This window comes from Globicephala melas, chromosome 11 (genome assembly GCF_963455315.2).
Source record: "Globicephala melas chromosome 11, mGloMel1.2, whole genome shotgun sequence".
NCBI classification, from domain to species: Eukaryota; Metazoa; Chordata; class Mammalia; order Artiodactyla; family Delphinidae; genus Globicephala; species Globicephala melas.
The window spans coordinates 10,642,920-10,654,083 of NC_083324.2; the positions used below are offsets into that span (position 1 = coordinate 10,642,920).

Here is an 11,164-nt window from a genome sequence, read left to right on the forward strand (position 1 = left end):
CCAATCAGGAGATTTTTGAGGCACTGGTTTAAGATTTATTTCTGAGAAAGCCAGAGCTGTGATTGTCTCAGTGTGGTGACATGGGGCTTAGCGTCAGTGACTCCATTTTGGTTCTGCTGTTTGTAACAATCCTCCCCCTCAACCCCCACCCTGCTGCGCACTGTTGACCAGACTCTCAGATTAACTGAGAGATGTGATCAAAATTTAAGGCCTCAGCACCATGACCAGCTGCTGCTCTGGAGTTCTCACAGCTTTTTGCTGAGTCTCTGAGTGGCATTCACAGGTCACAGGGTCAGGTTCACAGTCTTTAAGTTAGTCATTCTCATTCCTTTTCTGAAGTTCTGGTCTTATGGTGATTATTTATTTGGTGATTATCAGCTGTGAGCATGCATTTAAAGCTTTTGAGAGAATACAGTGCATCAGGGAGACTGCTTTGATCATTCTAAGCAGGATAATTCCCAATGTTTGGGCTGTACTTCAGGTATGGGTCCCCAAGACCCAAACCACTCAGAATCAAATATGTCAAAGAAAGACCCGAATGAAGGAGTCACTTTTTCAAGCCAACTGGCTTATTCAGTGATCGTATTGTAGCTGAGCGTAATCTTCCCTAGAGGTGTCAATCCAAGTGCAGCAAGTGGTGGATGGCCATGGCACAGACACCTCCTGACTCAGCTGAAAAAGATGATCAAAGGTTATCTTATTATTAAGAACAACTTTGGCCAGAGATTTTGCTGTGGGATTTTACTAGGGATTTTGCTTTAGCAGTAGATTCTGCAGTATCCCCAAGAGTTAAGGAGAGATTCCTGATCACAGCCTTATTTTCTCTTACTCCTAGCCAGGGGAATAGGGATCTGCCAAAGGAAGCAAAGTTTGAATTATGAATGCTTCCTGGTACTTTGCATTCGAGTCTGTGGCTCAGGACTGGAAAGATGACAGCCATGGAGGCCAGTACAGTTTGAGGTTCTATAGACCACACGGGAGGTTTGTAGAAAGCCTAGACACAAGGTTCCCAGGGTTTGGGGCTGCTAAGCAGAGACAGGGAAATGGATGTCCAGAGTCAGGGAGTCTGATACAAAAGAGAGGAGGCTGTTTATTTCAGGGAAACTGAGGCACTGGCAATCAAGGAGAACTTTGTGACGGGCAAGACTACCGTCACCGGCATTGTGGCAAATCCAGCAGTCGTCTGGAGGTTGGTTTACCCACCTTCGCAATGGCCTGAGATATATGAACAATGAAATTATCTTTCCAGATCAGAGCAAGGCAAAAGGTAAACAAAATAATCATGAAACCTTCCTAGTGTAAGCATTAGGAAAAGAACGGTCAGAGAAAGGAGGAGGAATGAAAAGAAATATTCGTGAGCCACAGTCTTGGGAGGAAGCAGTCTTCCTCTGTGTTAGCTATTTCTCTTCCTTGTCAGTTATTTGATTTTGAGGTCTCCAGACTTTGCCCAGAATCAGATGTCAGGTGGAGCCTTCATCAGTTGTTCAATATGCAGCTAAGGTTTAACACCTTGTAATGTGACAGTGGTGTCAGTGGTCAGGAGTACTTAGTAGGGTCCGTTCCATGAATTTCAGTTCTGCAAAAGCATCAAAGTAAAACAGTAACTGCATGTCAATAACAAAAGACTTAAAATGCTCATGGTTACAGAAATGACAAGAAACTTTGCTTATTTCTGTGGTATACATTTTAAGATAACTTCAGTTATGACTGACAGTATTATATCAGGATATATCAGATTTCTAGGAATCTTGTACAATTTCTAGAACACTTTTATTAATAATATGCATCTATACAAATAAAACCTAAGAAGGTTTAGCATCATTTTATTTGATAATGCTTCCCATATAATTTAATAAATAAACTTAATTATTTTAATATTTTACCAGAGACAAACCCTTTGAGATTTTCCAGGGGTGCACTGGGAAATCTCAAAATTAGTTTGAAGTCACAAATTTAGAATTTGCTTTACCGCAAATACTAGTGAAAAATTTAAGCCATCTGAGCAGGTAATCTTAACTTATTCCATCTCTCAGAAACATAATTTAGATCCAACTGTTCTTTTATAAACTAGTAAGTTTTGTATTATCATACCTATCTCATGTTTAAAATTTTGGGAATGTCAAAAGGTTTGAATATTTGATTAGACAGGATTACAGATCATTATGAAATAATACTTCATTATATGGGCTTCCCTGGTGGCGCAGTGGTTGAGAGTCCGCCTGCCGAAGCAGGGGACACGGGTTCGTGCCCCGGTCCGGGAAGATCCCACATGCTGCGGAGCGGCTGGGCCCGTGAGCCATGGCTGCTGAGCCTGTGCGTCTGGAGCCTGTGCTCCACAACGGGAGGGGCCACGGCAGTGAGAGGCCCGCGTACCGCAAAAAAAACAAAAACAACTTCATTATATATTTAACCAGAGTGACAATAGAAGTTGTGAACACAGTTGTGAATTAAACTTCACCTGTTGTAATATTGAGAAGATCCAGTTTTCTTAAGTAATCACAGACCTGAGAAAGACAACACAAAGCACAGTAAATCTGGGTGAGATACAAAGTCCAGGTAGATTCCTTAAAGGTAAGGAAAGTTTTACAATCTGTTATCGAAAGCAGGTCAGAAGTCTCAGAAAGCTTTTTCTTTTTAACAGAAAACCAAATTCTAATTTGGTATTGATGTGCTTTTGATATTAAAACTCATTTTTAAAAAATAAATCGATCCCAATCTTAGCCAGCTTGAGCACACATAAAATTCCTTTCCCAGGCTGGCTTTTGCACAAACTTTCTACACTGTTTTGTCTCCATTCAGACTTTGTCCCGTGCTTTTTGTTATCTTCTCATTTTGCAGCCACCACTTATTTTACTTCCCTTGCCCACTTAACATACACAGTTGTTTCCTTTCACCCTTATTATTTCTAAGTAGTTTTTTTCCACAGTAAACTATAATTTGATTTTTGAGGTCTTTTTATTTTTAAATTTACTTTTTATTTTATATTGGAGTATAGTTGATTTTACAATATTGTGTTAGTTTCAGGTGTACAGCAAAGTGATTTAGTGGTACACATAGATCCATTCTTTTTCAGACTCTTTTCCCATAGGTTATTACCCAGTATTGTGTGGAGTTCCCTGTGCTATACAGTAGGTCCTTGTTGATTATTTTATATAGAGTAGTGTATATATGTTAATCCCAAACTCCTAATTTATCCCTCCCCTCGCCACCTTTTCCCCTGTGGTAAGCAAAGTTGATTTTCTACCTTTGTGAGTCTGAGTCTGTTTCTGTTTTGTAAATTGGTCCATTTGTATCGTTTTTCTTACATTCCAAATATGTCTTTCGTTGTGAGTGTATAGAAATGCAAGAGGTTTCTGTGTATTAATTTTGTATCCTAACTAACTTTACCAGATTCATTGATGAGCTCTAGTAGTTTTCTGGTGGCATCTTTAGGATTCTCTATGTATAGTATCATGTCATCTGCAAACAGTGACAGTTTTGCTTCTGCTTTTCCGATTTGGATTCCTTCTAGTTCTTCTTCTTCTCTGATTGCTGTGGCTAAAACTTCCAAAACTATGTTGAATAATAGTGGTGAGAGTGGGCAACCTTGTCTTGTCCCTGGTTTTAGAGGAAACGCTTTCAGTTTTTCACCATTGAGAATGATGTTTGCTGTGGGTCTGTCGTATATGGCCTTTATTATGTTGAGGTAGCTTCCCTCTATGGCCACTTGCTAGAGAGTTTTTATCATAAATGGGTGTTGAATTTTCTCAAAAGCTTTTTCTGCACCTATCGAGATGACCATGTGGTTTTTATTCTTCAATTTGTTGATGTGGCATTATCACACTGATTGATTTGCAGATATTGAAAAATCCTTGCATCCCTGGATAAATCCCGCTTGATCATGGTGTATGATCCTTTTAATGTGTTGTTGGATTCCGTTTGCTAGTATTTTGTTGCGGATTTTTGCATCTATGTTCATTAGTGATACTGACCTGTAGTGTTCTTTTTTTGCAGTATCTTTGTCTGGTTTTGGTATCAGGGTCATGGTGGCCTCGTAGAATGAGCTTGGGAGTGTTCCTTCCTCTGCAGTTTTTTGGACTAATTTCAGAAGGATAGGTGTTAACTCTTCTGTAAATGTTTGATAGAATTTGCCTGTGAAGCCACCTGATCCTGTACTTTTCGTTCGCTGTAAGTTTTAAATCGTGATTGATCTGTTCATATTTTCTATTTCTTCCTGGTTCAGTCTTGGAAGGTTGTACCTTTCTAAGAATTTGTTTGTTTCTTCTAGGTCTCTGTGCCAAAATGGCAACTTCCGGGAGAGCTCAATCCGTGGCGCCTGTGCCACCAGTGTCTTTGCCTCCACAGTGAGCCACAGCCGACCCCTGCCTCCCCAGGAGATCCTCCAAGACCCACAGGTAGGTCTGGCCCGGCTCTCATGTAGTCACTGCTTTGCACTGGGTCCCAGCGCACGTGAAAACCTGTGTGCGCCCTCCAAGAGTGGAGTCTCTATTTCCCCCAGTCCTGTGGCGTTCCTGCACTCAAGCCCCTCTGGCCTTCAAAGCCAAATACTCTGGGGGCTCCTCCTCTCGATGCCAGACCCTCAGGCTGGGGAGCCCGACGTGGGACTCAGAACTCTCACTCCTGTGAGAGAACCACTGTGATATAATTGTTTTCCAGTTTGTGGGTCACCCACCTGGCGGGTATGGAATTTGATTATATAGTGGAACTGCACCTCCTACCTTCTTGTTGTGGCTTCTTCTTTGTCTTTGGATGTAGGGGATCTTTTTTGGTAGGTTTTAGTCTTTTTTGTTGAGGGTTGTTCAGCAGTTAGTTGTGATTCTGGTGTTTTCATGAGGGAAGGTGAGCTCAAGTCCTTCCACTCTGCCATCTTGTCTCCTCCCTCTTGATTAGAATTCTTAACCCTTAGAATCCTTAATCCCTAGTGAAAACTGAAAAGCAATTGTGAACTGTTATACTAGCATTCTGGATCAGAAAATTTATTGATATCATAATTTCTAGAAGTATATTCTTTCTCATAGTAAATTTTTCAATGTAACAGAAAAAAAAACCAGTTTACTAAAAGACCCAAATATCTTTAGTTCCACTAAAATGAATCCAAAAGTAAATAAACTTATGCTTAGTTTATCTTATTTGTAAATGATCAAGATATTCAGTAAATATCTATCATTTAATTTATCTCAGTGTAACTGTAATGCTTCAAGTTACCAAAAAGATTTTGGAAATTATTTTTAAGTAGATATATCATAAAGCATAATTATTGTTGAAAAGTTATTTATAAACTTTTATCTTTCTTACATCTATTTAATTTACTTGTTAACAATTATGTTTAGATTACTCCTGAAAATTTCTATGAGACACTAAGCCACTAACTATCATCTTAAGTTACCTCTCTTGCTGACAAGTTCTATAATGAGATGACATGAGTTTATCTGACTTTTAGTAAACCTAGGTAGAATGAAAGTCTTCATTTAATATTTAATGCTGATAACTGTAAAAAATACCTGCTTTTTTTTTTTTTTTTTGCGGTACGCGGGCCCCTCGCTGCTGTGGCCTCTCCCGTTGCAGAGCACAGGCTCCAGACGCGCAGGCTCAGTGGCCATGGCTCCCGGGCCCAGCCGCTCCGCGGCACGTGGTATCTTCCCGGACCGGGGCATGAACCCGTGTCCCCTGCATCGGCAGGTGGACTCTCAACCACTGTGCCACCAGGGAAGCCCAATACCTGCTTTTTTTAAACAACAAACAAACTAGCTTTTGTTTACTTTGCTTACTGAAGATTATCCTAGGTCATGTGAACTTGAAAAACACTTGATTAGTTTTTATTTCTGAAAGTATATTTAATTTATGCAGTCTTTGTCTTTAAGTCAGTTAAATAAAGCTCTTTACAAATTAATTTTGGTAATACTATCTAGAAGTAGATAAAAATCGCACATCTGTAACTATACATATAGACCTATAGCCAGGCACAGAGATCTTATAGCTTTCGTTTTAAAATTTTAGACAGGAGATGAGTATGACAATGCTTATAAAAGAACTAGTTTATAAAAGAACAGTTGGATCTAAATTGTGTTTTTGACATACGTAATAAGGTTACCTGCTCAGATGGCTGAAACCTCTCACTAGTATTTGTGGTGGAGATTTTTCAGGGGCCTAGTTTTAAAATCACTAGGTTTTTTGCTTTTAATAAGAATTACCTTGGTTCCTATAGAAGTCTAGGTAAAATAGTTACATCCCAAAAGGCACAGAGAAAGACTGCAAGGACTTTTGTTCCCTACGTCCACATCTTTTACATCTATAAGCCTCTTGAGATGAATAGGGGAGGTTTGTGGATTGGTTAAAAAAGGTTAGCTGGGTTTTGAATTGCTTCTAGAGATGCATGGAGTCTTGTTAAGACTCATTTTATAAAACCAACACAGTTGTTTTTAATTCCTCATAGACTCGGGTTGCAACCTGAATGACCTCAAAGGCTCACCCAGCCATCCAACTGCGTTATCTCCAACCTGCTGCTTTATGTCAGGGATAAGATCTTCAGGTAAGATGGAAATTTGGGATGTTTTTCTTTCCCTCTGGATACATAGGTTCATTTTAGTTTAGGGGAGAAGGCCTAAAAAAAAATTCCTATCATGCTTTTAACCATAGAGCTACTTAAAAAAAAAAAATCATTTCAGATGTCTTGTCAGGTTTCAGCTGGGACAAATAGTAAATATTCCTGGCAGTACTGAACAACTCCATGGATGCAAGAGGTGTCCCCATAGAGGGTGCAGAAGATACTACCCTCCCAAGATCCAGAGCTACTCCCAAAGACAGCCAAAGAAAGACAGACAGACTTAGACCAATTCCCCTCAGGACACAAAATGAGACAAATCAGATGGCAGTAGTTGTCCCTGGGAGAGAAAGTGTCAATAACAAATAGGGCTGGGTTTGTTAAAGGGGAGATGACATGAAAATTTACCTTCATCTCATGACTGCATACTACCGAGATTCATAAGCGCCGACTCTGGTAAGGATTCTCACCCGTCACGGGCTTCTGCCAGTTTTCCCAGGATCCCGTCTGCAGGCTCCAGAGCGAGTGGGCTTTGAACTATGGAGTGGAACACAGATATCTACCAGAATTTCCCAAGGTTTTCATTAATTTTCATTTTAGTTTCCTCTTAGCTGTTTACAAGAATAATTGCTAGCAGTTTACCAGAGAACTTCTCAGACTCCCATCAACCCTAGGAGGAGTCCATATGGAGGTCCTCGTTCAAGGGTAGATATGAGGGTTTTGGTAAGGCTACCGACGTGGCCATCGGGAAAGGCAATTCAGGCACAGGATCAGTAGACTGAGTTCTCAGGCAACGGAGGCTAGATTTTGGGTACCAACAGCTGTGTTTCTTTTTGTCACCAAAGCTGTCAGAAGTCTTCTTTGGATCCCATCAGCACCTTCAAACTGTTAACCAAAAAAATCCAACCAAGTAAAATTTAAAGACATTATGGGCTGTATTAAATGATTCATATATTGGGCAGCATCCAATCTAGCAGCTCGAGAAAAGCTCTGGGGAACTGTACAAAATGAAAGAATTAGAGAGAAGGGAGCAGGAACAAGGAAGTTATACTAGGCAAAAAACAATAGTTGGTTATTGCAAAGTTTCTTTCCTTTATGGGATGGCAGGCCCCTATCATACAGATTACCCTGATTGCCTTAAGAGTATATTTCTGAGAAAGCTGAAACTATAATTTTAAGCCAAATCCCACATGGGTGATGTGGGGCTTTTAGCATAAGTGACTCCAGTTTGGGCTGTTGTTTTGTTTTTAACATTAATCGAGTTAAATAGACAGTTAAATGAAAGACCTCATGGTGCTTGCTATGAACATTATAATAATGATAAAGCTTCAAAAATATATGCTTCTTTCTTTGTCCCATAAGCAAGAGAACTAACCTTAAAAATGATTTCTTTCAGGGCAACTTATATCAAGCTCAAATAACATCTGAAGTTTTGGGTAAAGTATCCAAATTTACATATTCTCCAAAAGGGCTGGATAATCCAGTAGTTTAGGCCAGACAATTTTGCATGATGTGTGACAACTAAGAAAATAATTTTTGAAATTCTGTACAAGTTTCGCTATATCTACTTCCCCTTCACTCCAGGAAAGTCCATAAAGTTCACATCATCCATTGCACCCAGTACAGCCGCTCAGTTCCCTTTGGAGCAATCCAATCTTAAGAAACTCTAGAATGGAAAGGAAAAGAACTGCCTCAAAAATCTGTTGGGAAGATGGGGGGAAAAAATGTCAGATCCCAGAAATAGAGATACCTTGGGATATAGGGCAATAGTAGTTCATTTTGAAAATATTTTCTGAAAACTTAGGTTAGAAAGATGAATATTACTCCCTCTCAGATTTTCTCATGCATGACAGAAAATGTAAAAAGATGAATATAGCAAAAAAATAATGACAATGATGAGGATGATGATGAAAGATTAACAAACATGATGTTAAGTGTAGACAGAAGAATTGAAAGCCCCTAGGAGAAACTGATCAAAAAGTTCCTAAAACTGGGAATGATGATGGCAGGGACACTAAAAATAGGTTGGTTGTGGCATTGCAGTAATGGAGATCTTTAAGTGTCTAACCATATAGTCTTAGAAAGAACACAATGAGATCCTAAAAATAAATCTAGCACAAAAATGCAAGACCTATAAGAATATATAAACTTACTGACTACACATAAGAAGACAAACTAATGGCTAGGATTACTAGACTACTCACAAATATAAAGAAGTTGATTCTTTTGTTCAATGCAGTTCCCATCACCGTATTACTGTATATCTTTTGTAACTTCAAAGTTATGCTAAATTTTATGTGGAAAAATAAGTAGATGAGAATAATCAGGACAATTAGGGGAAAGGAAAATGAAGAAAGAGCACTTTTGAAAGCAGGTGGGTGTCAAAGTCTTATTTTAAAGCTATGGTAATGAGAGCTGTCTGTCTGGTTCTAGCAGAGAAATACCCAAAGGCTAGGGGGAACATCAGAGGTTATTTAAAATACTGAGTATACATTGGAATTTATCAAATGAAAAGAGTGCAGAAGGATGACATTCAGTATGATGTTCAGACATACACGTTGAAGTGGCTGTGGGGAGAAAAGCGATATCCCTATATTAATATGTCTAAGCACTAAAAATATAAATATGAGATAATGTTTAAGCAGAAAGAAAAAACACATGAGAATAGTAGAAAGAGGAGATTATCTAGGGACTAAACTGACAAATTTAACTCCATAAAAACCATAAAACTCCCATAACTAAAAACACAATAAACAGTAGCCAAATGATAAACTGAGAAAAGCTGCTTATTCCATACAGCAGCTTTTCCTCAAGTGTGTTAGTCTCAGAAACCCTCAAGTACTTTAATAATTCTTGAGGATTCCCCAAAATCATTTTCCTTTTGGGGATTAAATATTTACTATTTTGGAAGTTAAAGCTGAAACATTTATCATTTTTATTTTTCACTTATTTAAAAAGAGCGATAAAGTCATTAACAGAAATAATGTTTGCATTAAGAATGTCTTTCCAAAGCAAAAATATATAAATATAGAATGGCACTATTTTGTATTTCACTAACTGTGATAATTCATATCTGCTTCTGCATTCAGTCTGATGTAATAGCCCGTTGCACGTGGCCTCTGCAACCACAGATGAAAAAGCTAGGACAGGGAAACTCCAGAAATTATGGACTCAGCATCATTAAGGACTGGAACCAATGCCAGCAAATACCTACCTTAAAAAATAAATAAATAAAAGTAGGCAGGAAGAAAGATGTACTCTTACCACGTTAAGCCACTGTTGCTCGCGAGCTGGTTGACCAATGCCGAATGCAGTCTTCACAGATCAGACTCTCCGTATCTGAGCAGTTCCATCTCGGCAGCAACAGGCCCACACTCTTCTGAAGAAGCTGAAAGCGAGGTAAACCCCACGTTCCAGAGCCCTGCTGGTGACAGGGCTCTGGCTCAGATGATGTTAGTGTAAGCAGCCTGCCCCGTAACTGTTTCCTCCTGTATTTGCCTAGATTAACATTAACAAGAATCTGGGCTTTATAGCCAAAGAAGGAAGACACTTTAGCTTAGGAATGTGAATTCTAGGGACAGAATGGAAGAGGATTAGGAAAAGAACATGCTATCAAACTCCTACAATCAGTTTGAGCTTCTAGAGTACAAGATGTAAGAACCAGAAATAGTAAGCGAAACAGCAGTGAGACTCTGAGCTCCAGCTGAGCTGTTTCATGATCTGGGTAGGGACACAGTATGGCCAGCATCATGGGGATGGGAGGCCTGGGATCTGTATTCGTCCATCTTCTGCCTAAAACTCAGCAATGTACTGGTTCCCTGTGGTAGACCCTGTGTTGCATATTTACCTAATCATGTTTCATGTTTCTCCTCCAGGACACACAGAAAGACTGCATTTCTACAGCGTCCCTTGCAGGTAGATTGGAACAAATGTAACTGGGTTCTGAGTCAAGGAATCTGGGAGGACACAATGTAGACCACATCAACGCCTGGCCATACAGCTTCCCTTTCCTTCCGTAGTAACCTCTGAGGCCACTCGGTTCGGATGGCAGCCTCACTCTATGGAAGACTCCTGGATCCCTGAGTCACCGTTCAGAGGAAAACTGCCCAGGAAAGCCACTTAGCACAAATCAGACTGTTGTGAAAGAGAAACATTTGTTGTGTTTAACTTTGGAGACTTAGAGGTGTATTTGTTGCTATTGGAACTAATACACAACTCAAGAATAAATGTCTTAAATACTATATGATACCACTTATATGTGGAATCTAAAATACAACACAAACATACAGTATCTGCAAAACAGAAACAGACTCAGACATAGAGAACAGACTTGTGGTTGCCAAGGGGGAGGGGGGAGTGGAGGAGAGAAGTATTGGGAGTTTGGGATTAGCAGAGGCCAACTAGTATATATACAGGATGGATAAAAACAAGGTCCTATACTGTAGAGCAGAGGGAACTGTATCCAACATCCTGTGACACCCCATTATGGAAAAGAATATAAAACAAGAATATATGTATAAGTGAATCACTTTGCTGTACAGCAGAAATTAACGCAACATTGTAAATCAGCTATACTTCAATACAATTTTTAATTTTAAAAAGTGAATGTCTTGAGGTCTGTAG

General features: G+C 39.4%; 1 long non-coding RNA gene across 1 annotated transcript in view; it reads left to right on the top strand.

Annotated features, from left to right (window-relative positions):
- Positions 1–10,873, top strand: part of LOC132598161 (uncharacterized) — a 62,187-nt gene extending 51,314 nt beyond the window's left edge. The window contains exons 3-7 of the long non-coding RNA XR_009565933.1: positions 4,268–4,394; positions 6,434–6,529; positions 7,938–7,977; positions 9,631–9,940; positions 10,417–10,873. This is a non-coding gene — a long non-coding RNA (uncharacterized lncRNA). The remainder of the gene's footprint in view (positions 1–4,267; positions 4,395–6,433; positions 6,530–7,937; positions 7,978–9,630; positions 9,941–10,416) is intronic.
- The last annotated feature ends 291 nt before the right edge of the window (positions 10,874–11,164 follow it).